Source organism: Scyliorhinus torazame, chromosome 3, assembly GCF_047496885.1.
Source record: "Scyliorhinus torazame isolate Kashiwa2021f chromosome 3, sScyTor2.1, whole genome shotgun sequence".
NCBI lineage: Eukaryota > Metazoa > Chordata > Chondrichthyes > Carcharhiniformes > Scyliorhinidae > Scyliorhinus > Scyliorhinus torazame.
The window spans coordinates 43,993,439-44,011,668 of NC_092709.1; the positions used below are offsets into that span (position 1 = coordinate 43,993,439).

An 18,230-nucleotide genomic window follows, 5' to 3' on the forward strand; every position below is an offset into this window, starting at 1 on the left:
GGGTTCGGAAGATGATTTCTCAGGAACCGTGTTGAGTTCCTGTAGTGCACCTTGTAGATGGCACGCACTGCACTGCTGCCACTATGCATCGGGATGGAGGGAGTGAATGTTTGTGCGTGGGGTGCCAATAAAGCAGGCTGCTTTGTACTGGATGGTATAAAGCTTCTCCTCGAGCGTTGTTGGGGGAAAGTGGAGAGTGTTTCATCCCACTCCTGACTTGTATCTTATGTATGGTGGACAGGCTCTGGAGATTCAAGAGGCGAGTTATTCTCCCAGAATTCCCAGCCTCTGACCTGTTCTTGTAGCCTTGATCCAAAACAAATCCTGTCATGGCATTTCTCTGAAGCATTCAGTGTCCGTATGCTCAAAGACCTGGACAACATTGAGGCTTGGGCTGTTAAGTGACAAGTAACATTCTTGCCACTCAGTGCCTGGCAATTACCATCGCCAACCAAAGAGAATGTCACCCCTTGACATTCAATGGCATTACCATCGCCGAATCCTCCACTAGCAACATCCTGGGGGTTACCATTGACCAGAAATGGACCTGGACTAGCCATATAAATACTTGTCACATGTCAACCCAAACCTGAATGTTGTCCAGGTCTTTCTGCATATGGGCACTGAATGCTTCAGAGAAATGCTATGTTTCGGATCAGGACCGCGAGCGAGGCTAGCGAGCAGAGTAATTCCATTTACACTTATTGAAATTCTGTGTTGTACTGCTACAAATGCTAAGTAACAGAAGGCAAAAAGTCTAATTCATAAAAACATTCATATATAAAGGAATGACCTTTATACTGCAATATTGCCCTGATATGCAGTGGGCTTACCTGGACACTGCTTGCAGTTTTTACACCTGATCTGCTAAGTTGCAGATGTCAAAAGTGCAGTTCAGAATAAACTAAAGAACCACGTCTGTTTTACAGAGCACAAGGGGGCAACATAGCCAATCGTTAACCTTTTTTTTAATAAACTATTTTAGAGGTATTTTTGGCATATAAAACAATGACATTGTATAGTATTGTACAAAAAATAAAATCAAATAACGCATAGTACAAAGCACAACTCCATTCTCGCAAGGACCTGCCTAAACCACCCCCTACTCTACTCTACTCTACCCCCCCCCCCCCGCCCCACGCCCGACGGTTAATTCTCCGCGAAGAAGTCAATGAATGGCTGCCACCTCCGGGCAAACCCCGATAGTGAACCTCTCAAGGCAAACTTAACTTTCTCTAGACCGAGAAAGCTCGCCATGTCCGATAGCCATACTTAAGTCTTCGGGGGCCTGGAGTCCCTCCATGCCAACAGTATTCATCGCTGGCCTACCAGGGAAACAAAGGCCAAGACGCCGGCCTCCTTCTCCTCCTGGACTCCCAGGTCCTCCGACACCTCAAAGATTGCCACCTCAGGACTCATTACCACCCCAGATTTCAAAACCCGGGACATGATGTCCGCAAATCACTGCCAGTACCCCCTGAGTTTAGGGCACGACCAGAACATGTGCGCATGATTAGCCGGCCCACCGGCGCACCTGGCACACTTGTTCTCCAGCCCGAAGAATTTACCCATCCGGGCCACCGTCATGTGGGCCCGGTGCACAACCTTAAACTGGATCAGACTGGTGCCCCCCGCCCCCCTCCCCTGAGCTACTCTTCCCACTTAAGCTTCAGGTCCTCAGTCTGTGTATCCTCTGCTCCCATTAGTTCTTTGTAAATATCTGAGACTCTACCCTCACCTACCTCTCCCCTCGATACTACCCTGTCCTACCTCCTCTTTGGCGGGAGGCATGGGAAGGACGGCACCAGAACGAAATCCCGCACCTGCAAGTATCTAACGTCATTCCTTCCCGCCAGCCCAAATTTCTCCACCAACGCCCTCATGCTCGGGAAGCTCCCTTCCAAGAACAGATCACCCAGCCTCGCAATCCCCACCCTCCGCCAGTCGATACCCACCATCCATGTTCCCCGGGGCAAATCGGTGATTGCCGCAGATTGGGGTCCACACCGATGCTCTCACTTCCCCTATATGCCTCCTCCACTGGCCCCAGATCCGAAGAGCCGCTACCACTATAGGGCTGGTGGAGTACCGCGCGGCGGTAGCGGCAGAGGTGCCGTAACCAGGGCTGCCAAACTGGTGCCCCTGCACGAAGCAGCCTCCATCCACTCCCAAAACAACCCCGTACCCACCATCCATTTCCTTATCATCGCTATGTTGGCCGCCCAGTAGTAGTTGCTGAAGTTCAGCAACGGCATCCCCCCTTCCCCGCTGTTCCTTTCGAGCATCACCTTCCTCACGCGCGGGGACTTCCTCACCCAGACAAATCCCAGGATAATTTTATTCAGCCTCTTAAAGAAGGACCTCGGGATGAAAACAGGGAGACACTGAAATAGAACAAGAATCTCGGGAGAATCGTCAACTTAACAGTCTGCACCCTCCCCGCTAGTGACAGCGGGAGCGCATCCCAACTCCGAACCTCCTCCCTCACTCGTTCCACCAGTCGGGACAGGTTGAGCTTATGCAACTTGCCCCAGTCCCGTGCCATCTGTATCCCCAAGAATCTGAAACTTTCTCCTCCCAGCCTGAACGGCAACCCCTTCAGCCTACACTCCTGCCCCCTCGCCTGAATTACGAACATCTCGCTCTTAGCCACATTCAGTTTACGTCCTGAAAACCGGCCAAATTCCCTCAGCGTTTCCATGATACCGTCCACCCCCGCCATTGGGTCCGATACATATAACAGGTCATCCGCGTATAACGAGACTATGTTCCACCCCCCCCCCACCCCCCCGGACCAGCCCTTTCCAGTCCCTTGAAGCTCTCAGAGCAATTGCCAGCGGCTCTATGGCCAGTACGAACAGCAGTGAGGAGAGAGGGCAACCCTGCCCTGTCCCACAGTGCAGTCTGAAATAATCTGATGTCGTCCTGTTCATCCTTACACTAGCCTCTGGGGCCTGATTTAACAGCCTAACCCAGTCAATGAACCCCTCCCCGAACCCAAACTGTCCCAGCACCTCCCACAGATAGTCCCACTCGACCCGGTCAAAAGCCTTTTCCGCATCCATAGCTACCACTATCTCTGCCTCCCTGCTCTCCGGGGCCATCATAATCATATTAAGCAGCCTTCTTACATTGGCCATCAGTTGCTTACCCTTTACGAACCCAGTTTGGTCCTCCGCAATTACGTCCGGTACACAGTCCTCAATTCTATTCACCAAGATCTTGGCCAGTAACTTGGCGTCTACGTTGATCAAAGAGATCGGCCTGTATGACCCACAGGCCTCCGGGTCTTTATCACGTTTCAGAATAAGCGAAATAGTGGCCTGCGACATCGTCGGGGCAGAACACCTCTGTCTCTTGCCTCGTTAAAAACCCTGACCAGCACCGGCCCCACTATCCCGGCAAACTTTTTATAAAACTCCACCGGATACCCATCCGGCCCCGGGGCTTTACCCGACTGCATGACCTTCAGGCCCCCCAATACCTCTTCGATCCTGACCAGGGCCCACAGTCCGTCTACCACCCCCCTACCCACTCTTGGGAAGGTCAGTCCGTCCAGGAATCGCCTCATCCCCTCCGGTCCCCTGGGGGGTTCCGAAGTGTACAGCTTACTGTGCCAATCGTTAACTTGATGCCTTTTGTAGGCATCACACAAAGGAAAAAAAGGGAAAGAACCAAAATTAACTTTGTGCTTCAATTTTAAATTCACAGCTCCTTCCTGAATAACGCTGGAAGCACTGCATCTGTAGTTGGTCTAATTTCTATTTTTGAACTGCTATATTAATGTAACAGTTTCCCAGCAAGCAGATTTATTTTTACAATTCAAAAGTTAAAACTAAGAGTACAGGCAGTCCTCGACTTCACAGCGTTCAAAATATGATGAACGGCACTTACAACCTTTAAAGATTGCCACCCGTGTCGACTTTACAGCATCGGTTTTGACTTTTCAGTGCCACACCAGCATGTTCATACACGCGCACTGACCTTCTGCGCTGCCCATCTGTATGACTGGACAGGTCAAACAGTCTTAATTCGGTTGGAAACGAACATCTCATTCTGTTAACATTTATGGTGTAACTGGCCTTGGGTGACTGTCTGTGTGGAGTTTGCACGTTCTCCCAGTCTCTGTTGGGTTTCCTCCAGACTCTCCGGTTTCCTCCCACAGTCCAAGGATGTGCAGGTTCAGTGGATTGGCCATGATCAACATGTGGGGTTACGGAGATAGAGTGGGGGAGTCGGCCTAGGTAAAGTGTTCTTTTGGAAGGTGGGTGCAGACTCGATGGGCCGAATGGCCTCTTCGGAACTGTAGGGATTCTGTAGTTCAGGAACCAATCCCACATTTATACCACTGTTCCATGGGAAAATTGATTCCAACTTATGATATTTCGATTTGCAACATGGTTTTCAGGAACCAATTGTGTCGTATGTCCGAGGACTGCCTTCGGCTAAATCCATTTGCTTTAGCCTCTCATTCCTCCTCCGTAATGGGCGGCATGGTGGCACAGTGGCTAGCACTGCTGCCTCACAGCGCTCAAGATCCAGGTTCGATCTCGGCCCTGGGTCACTGTCCGTGTGAAGTTTGCACATTCTCCCCATGTTTGCGTGGGTTTCACCCCCACAACCCAAAGATGTGCAGGGTAGGTGGATTGAACATGCTAAATTGCCCCTTAATTGGAAAAAAAAAATTGAATACTCTTAAATTTTTTTTTTTAAATTCCTCCTCAATAACTCAGGATTTATCGAGACAATTTGAATGCAGAACGACAACACACCACAAATACATGAAGGCAGTGTGAAAAGTTGTAGGAAAACCAGAAGTTGAAGGTTGCTATCAACAAGGGAATCAGATTGTTCCCAAATTGAACAGTCCGTCTTGATTGGCATTAACTCCGGGTCCTCTAATATGTCCAATTTGAAATTATCGTATTTAAATCCCTCCATAGCTTCAACACTGGCCCCCTGACCAGCCCCCCTCCACCACCACCAAAACTGTAACCTGCAACAGATCCACAATCCACCAAAAAAATCCATCAAATCTAGCTTTTTGTGCACCACCTTCTTTTTTTGTCCCATCACTATTTAACATCAAGAACATTGGAGTTAAGTCAGACAATAGCTCACTGATGGATGGAGCACTTGTTCTAATCACCTAAAGCTCCCAACCTCACATTACCATCAGTTGTGCTGGTCCTGCTCCTGGCTGCCTGGTCAGAGTGAATGGTTCAAACTTTTTTCTACGATTTCAGAGGTTGGCTCGGTCCCCTGCCCAGAGCGCAATATTGGCAGTGCTCGAGCCAGCCACCAGCGCCCATCATTCATCTTACCGCCTCCTGATCCACACTGGTAACACTCACCCCCTTTAAATAGCCACTGGCCACAAGACTACAAGCTTCATCCAGCTTGAGAACTCCACATCCCATTCGTAGCAAACCGCAAAAAAAACAGATGATTTAAACAAAAATGTTAACTACAGCTATCACCCCAGCTTCAACAGATCGACCTTGGGTCATTTGCTCCGTTTTCAGCTTATTGGCACAAGCGACATGAGGAAAACCTTTGTTTTTAGGCAGAGTTGTTAATAGCTGGACTGCATGGCCTGAAAATGTGCTGGAGGCAGATTCACAGAATCATAGAATTTACAGTGCAGAAGGAGGTCATTCGGCCCATCGAGTCTGCACTGGCTCTTGGAAAGGGCACCCTACATAAGCCCACACCGCCACCCCAGCCACATAACCCAGTAACCCACCTAACCTTTCTGGACACGAAGGGCAATTTAACATGGCCAATCCACCTAACCTGCACATCTTTGGACCGTGGGAGGAAACCGGAGCACCCGAGGAAACCCACGGAGGGGGAACGTGCAGACTCCCCACATACCAGTGACTCAAATCGGGAATCGAACATGGGACCCTGGAGCTGTGAAGCAACAGTACTAACCACTGTGCTACCATGCCACCCTCAGTGATGGCTATCAAAACAGAACTGGTTCATTATCAGAAGGGAAAAATAGGTGCCAGGCGAGGGAGTAAAGGCAGGGGAATGGGGCCAGGTGGCTCGCTGTTGCAGAAAGCCGACACAGATGCAACAAACCAAATAGTCTTCTTCGGAGCTGTAACCATTCTTGTAATTCGTTTGATGATATAGAACAGTCGTGTGCACTGGCTCATCGTCTCAGAGTGGAAGCAAACCATTATTATGATTCCAGACCAGACTCCAGCGGCTGCTGGGATACCCCAATATTTTATTTAATTTGGAAGACTAGGAGGGAGGAAAGGATACTACACTCCGGGAGTAATTCCATACACAAATAGGGAAATGGTGTATTAAAACAAGCTTTATTACCAACACAGTATTATTAACTTTATCATAAAGGCAATAGCTTTCAATTACCAATTAAATAATGCTTATGAAATTAAAATACAATACAAAGAACAATCCTAGCTGCTATTTTTATTTTCACTCAAACAAAATCCATCTCAGGCAAAAATCCACTTTTAGATACAGTTAGCAGATTCAGGGAAACTTGCTGTAAAGAGATGTATTAGGTAAACAACTTTGAGAAAGAGAGATCCTTCAGGAACCAGCTTCAGATTCTTGCCCGTCTCAAACTACTGTTCAAACTGCCAGCCTGAGACTCTGCTCCGGTCTTGTACACAGGCAAATCTCTAACTCACTGCCTTGTGAATAGCAGCTTGTCTGGTTTGGCCCCAGTCAAATCTTTAACTGAACTGTTTTTCCCAGAAACGGCTAGTCTGTCCACAGACAGATCCAAACTCACTGCGTTGAGGTTAGCTGCTTCTCTGGTCACATCCCAATCTAAAAATCAACTTCTTTAAACTGAAATCTCCTCACCGGACTGCTTCAGCCCCTGGCTCCTCCCATTAACTACATCTTCTTACTAAAACTAATCATAGTGGGCGCGATTTCATGGCCTCGTCGCGTCAACATGGGTGGCGCGACGAGGCCATTTAATCCTCTCGCGAGATTCACGACGTCGAAACGTCTCATGAGACTTTGCGATTTGGATCTCGCCCTTGCTGGGTGAAGTCCAGATTAACATATTTAAGTGAGCCATTGACTCATTTAAATATGTCTACACCGTATTCTTCCAGGGCCCGGGACCTAAGGGCCACGCATGGCAGTCCTTGTTATGGTGCCGTTTAGCACTGGTTTCCACAAACGTGGACCAGGCGAACGGCACCTGGGGGGTGGGGTCTCCCAGACCATTGGAGACCCCTAGGTGGTTGGGCTCTACCCAGGGTAGTACCCTCACACTCCCGCTGACACCTGGGTACCTTGGCACTCCCAGCCTGGCACTTTGATGGTGCTACCCAGCATGCTGGCAGTGCCACCCTGGCAGTGTCAGTATTCCTGGGTGGCACTACCAGGGTGCCAGGTTGCCCGTGCCAGGGATCGAGCCCAGTGGGTGCCTTGCCCTTAAGAGGTGGAGCGAGGAGAGGGCTCGAGGAGCCTGTAAGTGGTACATTGGGTGCATTTGGGGGGGGGGGGGGGTCTGAAGATCGAGGCGGCATATAAAAATGGCACCCTGATCCGCAAATACTTTCCTGCACTGGCAAGCAGAGCTTGACATTGCAGGAAATGATGTAAGTGCAAGCTTGACTGGATGTTCCCTGCTGAGGCTAAACAAAATGGCAAAGTTCCATTAAATAGCAGGGTCTGCAGTGCCGAGAAACACCCAGCTAAACGCCCCTGAAACGGCACTCTCTTTCTATCCCATTAAGTTGCGCCCAATGTCTCGAATTTTCTACATTCCAGGGAATCCTCTTAACATAAACAAAATTCCATTAGTCCAACATCAGCAAACACCATCCCTGGCTGGAATGAATGATCTTACTTTTACAATGCTTTAATTGCACCTCTGTCTCCAAAAAGTGTCTGCTGCCTTTCAAAACCAGGATTTTTAAAAACATGACACAAACACATACTAACCCAGGCCTTTAACCCTTACTGCACCAAATACATATAATACAATAAATACTCATCGCAGCATTTTGAAAAGATCAACACACACTTTACACTAAACATTGTGCAAGAAGTCAAAAGGGCAGAAATAAAGATGAACAAGAACCCAACATTCAACACTCCTCATCCGTCCAGCACACAACATCATCAACTAAACACCAAGGGAGTTGCAGTGCTGGACAAATTTCAGCTTTTACAAAGTAGAAGTTCAGCACACAGGCAGGGAAAGAAGTTTCTGTTTTTTTTCTAACTAGGTAGTCAAATATTTGCCCACGGTTTAAATACAGTGGTTAGAATATGTTGAACTGAACAACATAAATGCATTTAGGGGGAAGCTAGATAGACACACAAGGGAGAATGAAATAGAAGGAGTGCTGGTAAGAGTTCAGTGAATGAGGGTAGGCAGGAGACATATATAAAACACTGGACCCGTTAGACCCAAAGGAAAAAAAAAATGTTTTTGTGCTGTACATTCTAAGTAACTGAAAGAAAAGAAATTGAGTGGAGTTGATTTTCTGCCACTAAAGAACATAATTCAAGCACCAAGTACTTGAGCGATATCTGCTGCTGACAAAAAGATATTGCAAGGCTTCACTTGCATTTATAAAGTATCTCGTCACATCCATGCTATATTTCCAAACTCTCACACAGTAAGTTACTGTAGCGAAATGCAATACCTGTTCTACACCCCCAACATCCCAGAAAGAGGAAATTAAATGGCCATCTGTTCATTATTTGGGTGGCATTGGGCATTGAGGGAACATTCCTTCAGTAGTTTCAAGCGACCAAGAGTCACTGTTCAATATCTCATCCAAAAGGGGAGCCAATTGGACGAGCTTTATAGCTTCATTCAGCTACTGACACCAGTTGTTGATTCAATCAGGAGTTAACTTCCCCGTCCATCCCTCACATCCAGCCCACGACCACCTCACTGCTCCCCCCCCCCCCCTCCCTCCCCGACAACATGATTGTTAGAGAGCCACACTGTTTCAATGGATTACACGATTACGGCTGAGTCAACAACAACTTGCAATGAATGTAGTAAAACATCTCCAGGCCTGTCACGGTGCGTTGGTGGAAAATATTTGGCACGGAGCTACAGAAGGAGGTATCAATACATGTGACCAAAAGCGTGGTCAAAGCATTTAGGATTCAAGGGAAGCAGGTTTACCAGTACTTACCAGTCTCTCTCCTGCATTATTCTACAACTCCTGCCAGGGGCCAGGTCAAACTAACCTCCCCGAGAGAGTTACAGACTTCAGACGTCAAGAGTTAGATTGAAACCCAGTGGAAATCTCGATGCCCTGTGGCTGCAGCTTCCAGATTGCTGTCTAACTCTGTTTGCATTAATGCCTCCAGACATGTAGTGACTGGACTCTTGGATGAGACTGCATTTTGACTACTGCTGTAGTACTGATGCAGTTTGACCACCTCTTAATTCATGCTGGACTTAGGGCAGACCCTTCTGCAGAGGCGAATAACTTGACAGAGACACTTGCCCAGTGCTGATAAACCTGCTTCCTATTGTGATAAGAGTGTGTTGCAGAAGAGAACCGGGCAAAGAGCTCTGCTAACCTGAATGGAGCACAGTACAAGTTGCAAATCAGTCAACACTAACAGTCGTTACAAGGTAAATGCCATCCCACTCAAAAGTCGTTTTAGGCAAAGGCCATGTTAGGATTTAAAATACTTCACTCGAGTTAATGTTGCCCATTTTAAATCTGCATTGCTTGAATTCAGTCCAGCTGGACTTGAAGTCTACACTGTGCCTTTCTAAAAAGTAAAAATAAAAGAATAAAGCCCTCAACATCTGTACATGTTTAGGTCCGAGTCTGCAACTCAGCTAACACGGAAAACCGGTGAATACAGATTTTCTCTCCCTACAGATGCTGCCAGACGTGCTGAGATTTTCCAGCATTTTCGCTTTTGTTTCAGATTCCAGCATCCACAGCAATTTGCTTTTAATTAATATAGATTCCTCACTGGTTTCCAATAAGGAAAATTACAAGAGATTAGGCGCAGTTATTTAACCATGAACAGATAAATCACCACTCAAACACAAAGTGCCCTTCACTGCAAAAAGCATTGACCGGTATCCCAGTGCTACATATCGATTAATGCCATTATACCATAGACAACAGCGATAAAATAAAATAAAACATCTGCAAACACTTGACAGCACTTTAACCAGAAAAAAAACATCCAGCAAACTCCTCTTGCAATCTTTGCAGCTCACAAAATGAGTGTATGATAGAAACTGTTGCCTTCATTCCATGCTGATTACAATGAAGTGATTTTCTTTTTAAAGTATAAAGTCTTGAGGTTGTGAAAGACTTTACATAAACATTTACATAGAATTTACTTCCATTTATAGAGAACCTATCTGAAGTGGGAAATGGTTCAGAAGGGCACTTGGCACAGAAGATGGCTGCCTGACACACAAGATGGAGACACAGAGAATAAAGCAGACATAACTGATGCCTGGAGCCCAGCGGGGTGCCAGTGGGACAGATAGGAACAGATCGAGGACAAAGGGAGCTAGACAGGAAGATTAAGAAATACATAAATGCAGGACACCACTTGAATAAAGCTGACTTCAGCCAAGGTATACACAATGATATGCTAATACGAATGTCTTGGGCCATTTCCTAAAACAAAGGGACAATCGATACTGCTTTCCTGCTGCTGCCTGTAACCTGTTAAACCTCTTTAACTATAACCATGTGTAAATGGCAAAACGCTTACAAATAGCGATGTACAATCTATAAAATGTTTAAAGATAACAAGGTGATAATTGTTTTGTATCTGGGCCCATTGTGAACCCAAAGTACAAAATGAATGACTGCCATTCAAACCACGAGAAAGGCTGGCTACCGTACCGCGGGATACATACGCGTTCTCCCAAAGCTTCGTGTAACAATAAACTGCACTAATTGGACACAGCAAGGCTGACTCCTGAAGTGGTTGATTTTCCCACAACACTATCCATCATTGAATGGAAGGGGATATTGATTCTCTACTGCTTACCTGCCTCAGTCCTTCAGCCCAAATTGCCTCAATACCCTTTAGGTAGGGAAGAGGATAGTAATGAAAAACTTGTACCTCTGGCCCCTTTTGTGTGGTAAAAGACTTCAAGGCATGTCATCCGGAGTGTCATCGAAACACAATTTGGCACTAAGCCACAGTGAGATATTAGAGCAGGTTGTTGGGAAAGAATTAATGTTTCCTGTACTTAAGTTGGAATTGGGGTTTTAATTGTTTAATAGACAGCACCAAATACAAAGGGGATACAGGTGACACGTGTTGTGGGAGAGGTGATTACTGAACACAATAAACTTGGGAGTCGAAGAACTCAAGACTTGCTCTCTGGTTCTTATTATACAGCTGACATCGTAGCCCAACACAGGTGATCAAAAATGTGGTTGAAGACATTTAAAAGGAGCATCGTAAAAGAGGAAAAGCAGGCAGATGTTTGAAGGAGAGAATTCCAGGGCTTAGGACCGATAGAAGCTGAAGGCACAGCTACCATCGGTAAAGAAATTACTATTCAGGGATGTGTAGGAGACCAGGATTGGCAAGAGTGCAGAGATCCATCAACTCCTATTGGACTTGGTTAACATTGCTGCCTCACGGCGCCAAAGACCTGGGTTCAATCCTGGCCCTGGGGCACTGTCCATGTGAAGTTTGCACATTCTCCCCGTGTCTGCGTGTTTCTCACCCCCACAAACCAAAGATGTGCAGGGTAGGTGTGGATTGGCCATGCTAAAATTATCCCTTAATTGGAAAAAATAATTGGGGACTCTAAATTTATTTTTTTAAAAGCACAACTCATATTAGACGGCGGAGGACAGGAGAAAGGGGACGGGGTCAGTTCTGGTTGTGAGCCCTCCCGCAACCCCCCCCCCCCCCCCGCACCCCCAAACCAGGATGCCATCAGAATTCACTGATTTAAGCATAACAAAAATAAAAGGAAAGCTATCATCATGCACTGAGTCAGAAGTCTTACACCTTGTTAAAGTCCAAGAGGTTTGTTTCAAATCACTAGCTTTCGGAGCACTGCTCCTTCCTTAGGTGATCACCAACGCCGGCATCTCCACATCACGGCTACCATGCTCTGAAACAACTTAATGCTGGAATCTGGCAGGCATAATGAGCGACCCAGTCAAAAGTAATAAGTGCGTTGCGCTGGAAAAGGGGAGCCCAATTACAAAACAGCCACCTATATTCATATAGACGCCTTCAACAGCATCTTCCAAATCCATGACTTCTCCCAACTGGAAGGGAAAGAGCAGTAGACACATGGGAACACTACCCTCCATCTGCAAGCTCCCATCCAACCCACACACCATCCTAACTTGGAAACACTGCATTTAGCAACCCCATTGTCGCTGGGTCAAAATCCTGGAACTGGATTGCACCAAGGGTAATTAAGCATGTGCAATAAAAATGCTGGCTGAGCCAGTGACATGCCCATCCCAAGGACAAAAGGGAAAGCACCATTAACACAATAAAGCATTCCAAGGTACTTCACAATATGACACAGAGGCACTAAAAATATTTGAAGTCCTAAATATTTATCCAATCGCATACAAGAACAAAAGATTATTTATAACTATATAATTCATGTCAGGGAAAATTTCCCTCTGGCGATTCAATCAAAATAGTGTATAAACAATGTGTTCGGGATTTTGTTGCACAGTTCAAAGAAAATATTTTCCCCCAGTACATGCTTCCTTTGCATATCACCAGTAAGTAATATCCCAATAAACCTGTCGTAATGAGATCTCAGAGGATTTTAATACTTTTCTTTCGACAGCACTTGGATCTGCATGCAGACTTCAGATCCTCCCACAAAAATTATGGCATGGAACCTTTTGCATTGAAAGCTCCAGGGTCAGTAATTATTTTCAACAAGCCACAGGGAGCCCATTAAAAGCTGCATTGTAACCTAATCTCATGGTTCAGAGCAAGTTTACAAACCATGAGAACTTCGCAGTTCTGGTTTTCGATGTTACCCGAAGCCCTCAGATAAGATTACGGTCTTCGGATAACGCTGCCAGTATCTTTTTGACACAGCTCTCTCTATATGCGCGATAGCACAGTGGTTAGCACTGTTGCTTCACAGCTCCAGGGTCCCAGGCTTGATTCTCGCTTGGGTCACTGTCGGTGTGGAGTCTGCACGGGTTTCCTCTGGGTGCTCCGGATTCCTCCCACAAGTCCCAAAAGACATGCTTGTTAGGTGAATTGGACATATTGAATTCTCCCTCAGTGTACCCGAACAGGCGCTGGATTGGCGATAAGGGGATTTTCATAGAAACTTAACTGCAGTGTAATGTAAGCCTACTTGTGACACCAATAAAGATTATTCGGACAATATTCATGCATGCTATATGGGTTCAAGGGGGTAAATGAGGAGTTTTCCCACCTTTAACAAGACCTTTCCCATCTTTATTGGATCAAAAGTAGGGCCAAACCCACCAAGTGCAGAAAAAAAGTGTTACTCTATAGAAAGCAATCCGATTATAAAAACTTGGTTAGTATCTATCCTCCCCGAATCCTACTCTTCCCCCAGCCATCGCACAGCACACACCCTGATAATCACTCTGCACAATGATGTCAGAGCATTAGAAAATACAAGAGACTTACAAGTTTCCTTACCAAGGACAAAGAGCCCCAAGATTTATAAAGCACCACAGCCAGTAACCCAGTTTTACAGCCAACACACTGAAGAGAAAGTGCTGTCAACCCGATGCACATTTTTGCAGCTGCCTTGATATTCTGCAGTCTCACAATTATTTCAGTGCTGTTCATAAAAAAAACAGTTGCAAGAAAAAAATTGTTGCAAGGAAGGTAGAACTCTGAACATCGGAAAAGTACAAAGCAATCCTTGTGGGAAATCCTTGGTCCCAACTTGGTGATTCAGTTTAAATCATAACACTAGCTCAGGACGATTTTTTAAAAAGGCACTCTCTGCACTTAATGTAATGTCTATTAATAAGATTTCTATTATTATTTATACAAAGTTTCCTGTGGATGTCCCTGGCAGTAAGACTGTCATTATGAGCGTAAATGCTGGGATTTGACCTTTCTCTGAATATGTTTTGCAAGCATCAATTAAAAGTAAAACAAACATATCCATCACTTTGTCAGACATTCTCCAAACGATCAGGATCAAAGATTAGACACTGCCCTACCTCCTTCACTACAAATCATGCAAAACAACTTGCGGTCTGTTGATGTGAAACACATTCAAGAGAACCACCCGGCAAGACACTGCTTGAAGTGTGACCAGCTCAGTTATAAATTGTATGATTTTACAACCCTAACCTGTTTGGTTCTATATTTTGCTGGGAAGTGGGAGGTGATAGGACAGGGGAAAGAGATAAAGAAACAAAGTTAAATGTCAAGAATAAACTCAAAGTTGCACAAAACAGCTTTTGGCTTCCAGGTTCCAAGATGCTTTATATGCTTGCTTATAAAAATGTCATGGTAAAATGAGTCATGATTTCAGCACAAACTAATAATAATCTTTATTGTCACAGGTAGGCTTACATTAACACTGCAATGAAGTTTGAGAAGCCCCAAGTCGCCACATTCCGGGCCTGCTCGGGTACATGGAGGGAGAATGGAGAGTGTCCAAATTAGCTAACAGCACGTCTTTTGGCACTTGTGGGAGGAAACCGGAGCAAACACACGCAGACACAGGGAGAACGTGCAGACTGCGACAGCGACCCACGCCGGGAATCGAACCTGGGACACTGGCACTGAAGCACCAGTGCTAACCACTGTGCTACCGTGCCACTCATTTGCCAATGACACAAAAGGTAGGAAATAGGTTATTAAAAGGAGGCAAAGAGTTTACAAAAGGAATTAGATAGGTTAATTTAGTGGGCATAAATTTGGCAGATGGTGTATAATGTGGGCAAATGTGAAAGTGTTCACTTTGGCTGGAAGAATAGAAAGAGAGCATATTATTTGAATGGAGAGGAATGGCAAAACTCTGTCCAGGTACACAAAGCACAGCAAGTGATTAGGGAGGCAAAAGAAATTTTGGCTTTATTTCAGGGGGAATAGAATATAGAAACAAGAATAACAGAAAATGCTGGACAGACAGGTCTGACAGCATGTGTGTGTGGGGGACAGAGTTAAAGTTCGGAGTCCGGATGACTCTGAAGAAGGGTCAGACAGACTCAAAAACATTAACTCTATCATCTGTGGAGAGAGAAACAAAGATATGTAGAGGGACAGGTCATGTTGAGGAAGTTGGGAGGTTACAGAAGAGAGTGGGCAGATGGAATACAATATGGAAGAAAAATGTGAGTCTGTTTTTTGTGTCTTCTTTCACGAAGCAAATTACCTGTTCAATGCATTCACTAATTTCTCATTTGCCATTATGAATTCTGTTTCATCCTCTTCGGGGCTAACGCTCACTCCAGTTGTATCCTTTGTAATAGAGAATAGGAAGAGTAGGCCTTTTCGGCCCTTCGTGCCTACTTCACCATTCGTTATGATCATGGCTGATCGTTCAACTCAGTAACCTGTACCCGCTTTCCTCCCATATCCTTTGATCTCTTTAACCCCAAAAGCTGTATCTAATTCCTTGGATACATACAATGTTTTGGCCTCAACTGCTCTCTTTGGTAGCAGGCTCACCACTCACTGGGTGAAGAAATTTCTCCTCATCTCAGCCGTAAATGGTTTACCCTTAGACTACAGCCCCTGATTCTGGACACCCCCACCATCAGGAACATCCTTCCTGCATCTGCCCGGTCTAGTCCTGCTAGAATTTTGAATATAATCCTAACCGATTCAATCTCTCCTTATACGTCAGTCCTGCCACTCCAGGAATCAGTCTGGTAAACCTTTGCTGCACTCTCTCCCTATAGCAAGAACATCCTTCTTCAGATAAAGAGGCCAAAACTGCGCACAATAATAATCATAATCTTTATTATTGTCACAAGTAGGCTTACATTAACACTGCAATTAAGTTACTGTGAAAAGCCCCTCGTCACCACATTCGGACACACTGAGGGAGAATTCAGAGTGTCCAATTCACCTAACAAGCACGTCTTTCGGGACTTTAGGGAGGAAACTGGATCACCCAGAGGAAACCCCCAAAGACAAGGGGAGAACGTGCAGATTCCGCACAGACAGTGACCCATCCAGATGTGGTCCCACCAAGGCCCTGTATAACTACAGCACAACATCTCCTGTACTCAGGGGGAATAGAATATAAACTGGCCTCCGCTCATGAACTCTACTAGCTACATCCTCAAAGAATTCCAGTAGATTTGGCAAGCATGATTTCCATATATCCATGCTGACTCTGTCCGATCCTGCCACTGTTTTCCAAGAGCTCTGCTATAAAATCTTTTATAATGGACTCTAGCATTTTCCCCACCAACGATGTCCGGCTGGTTGGTCTATAATTCCCGGTTTTCTCTTCTACCTCCCTTTTTAAATAGTGTTAGTTACCCTAACATTAGTTACCCTCCAATCTGTAGGAACTGTTCCAGAGTCTACAGGATCTTGGAAAATGACCACCAAGCATCCAGTATTTCTAGGGTTACTTCCTTAAGTACACTGTGATGTAGATTATCAGAAGACCTATAGTCCTTCAATCCCATCAATTTCCCCAACACCATTTCCCTACTAATATTAAGAACATAAGAACTAGAAGCAGGAGTAGGCCATCTGGCCCCTCGAGCCTGCTCCACCATTCAATGAGATCATGGCTGATCTTTTGTGGACTCAGCTCCACTTTCCAGCCCGAACACCATAACCCTTAATCCCTTTATTCTTCAAAAAAAATACCTATCTTTATCTTAAAAACATTTAATGAAGGAGCCTCTACTGCTTCACTGGGCAAGGAATTCCATAGATTCACAACCCTTTGGGAGAAGAAGTTTTTGTGCGCTACACCTCCTAAATATTGATTTCCTTCAGCTCCTCACTCTCACTAAACCATGTGTTCCCTGAAAGATTCTGGTGTTATTTGGCTCCTCTTTTATGAAGACAGAATCAAAGTATGTATTTAGTTGATCAGCCAATTTTTTGTTCCCAGTTACAAATTCTCCAGTTTCTGACCTTATCTTTTTCTCTTCACATGCCATTAGATGCTTTTACAGTCAACGTTTATGTTCCCCCACAAGCTTATTCTCATGCTCCATTTTCCCTTCTTACTCAATTCCCTTGTCCTCCTTTGCTGAATTGTAAAATGCTCCCAATCCTTAGGTTTGCTGTTTAAATCGGGCCAATTTGTGTGCCTCTTCCTGGGATCTAATACCATCTTTAATCTCCCTTGTAAGCCATGGTTTGGTCACCTTTCCCACTTTAATTTTTGCGCCAGACAAAAATGAAGCACGGTAGCATAGTGGTTAGCACAGTTGCTTCACCGCTCCAGGGTCCCAGGTTCGATTCCCGACTGGGTCGCTGTCTGTGCGGAGTCTGCACGTTCTCCCAGTGTCTGCATTGTCTGGACACCAAGGGGCAATTTAGCATGGCCAATCCACCTAACCTACACAGCTTTAGATTGAGAGAGGAAACCAAGTACCCGGAGGAAACCCACGCAGATACGGCGAGGAAGTGGAAACTCCACACTGACAGTCACCCGAGACCGGAATTGAACCTGGGCCCCTGGAACTGTGAGGCAGCAGTGCTAACCACTGTCCCACCGTGCCACCCTAATGCCCGCAAGGGGCAGAGGAAAGAACGAATAGGAGCTAAGAGGATATAGAAAATTATCCTTTATTCAAAAAGAGGATGTAGCAATACAATTTAGACATGGAAGGAAAGCATCTGATTAAACCTTCAAATAATCTTCATTAAAATCCAATTATGTGGCATCATTAAACTCTGGTTGAATCTTGCACTGGTCTATAAATTCTCACGTCTACATATACTGAGCAGTTGAATATAACCATTGCAATGCTTAAATATCATTCAGATAACTACCTGGACAGCAGACTGCAATATCCCAAAGCCATAAAAAAAACCACAAGCAATCAAACTGCTCTTAATTCTTCTGTACAGCTGTCATCCCACTGACAGCCTCAAGTTCTCCTCTTACACTTAACCAGAGAAACTTTCTGCTGCATATTTCTACCCCTGCATTATTTCCACAGCTCTACACAATGTCTGCGGCGGAGGGACCCAACTCCTCTCCTCGTTGCCTCGAGCCCACGTGACTGAAACGGTGTGTGCCACAGTTCTCGCCACTTCGCGATCATGATTTCTCTCACCCAGGG

General features: G+C 45.6%; 1 protein-coding gene across 5 annotated transcripts in view; it reads right to left on the minus strand.

Moving 5' to 3' along the window:
* The window catches only part of elf2a (E74-like factor 2a (ets domain transcription factor)), a 147,797-nt gene that overhangs the window by 90,384 nt on the left and 39,183 nt on the right, over positions 1 to 18,230 (minus strand). The gene's annotated exons all lie outside the window — the stretch shown is intronic.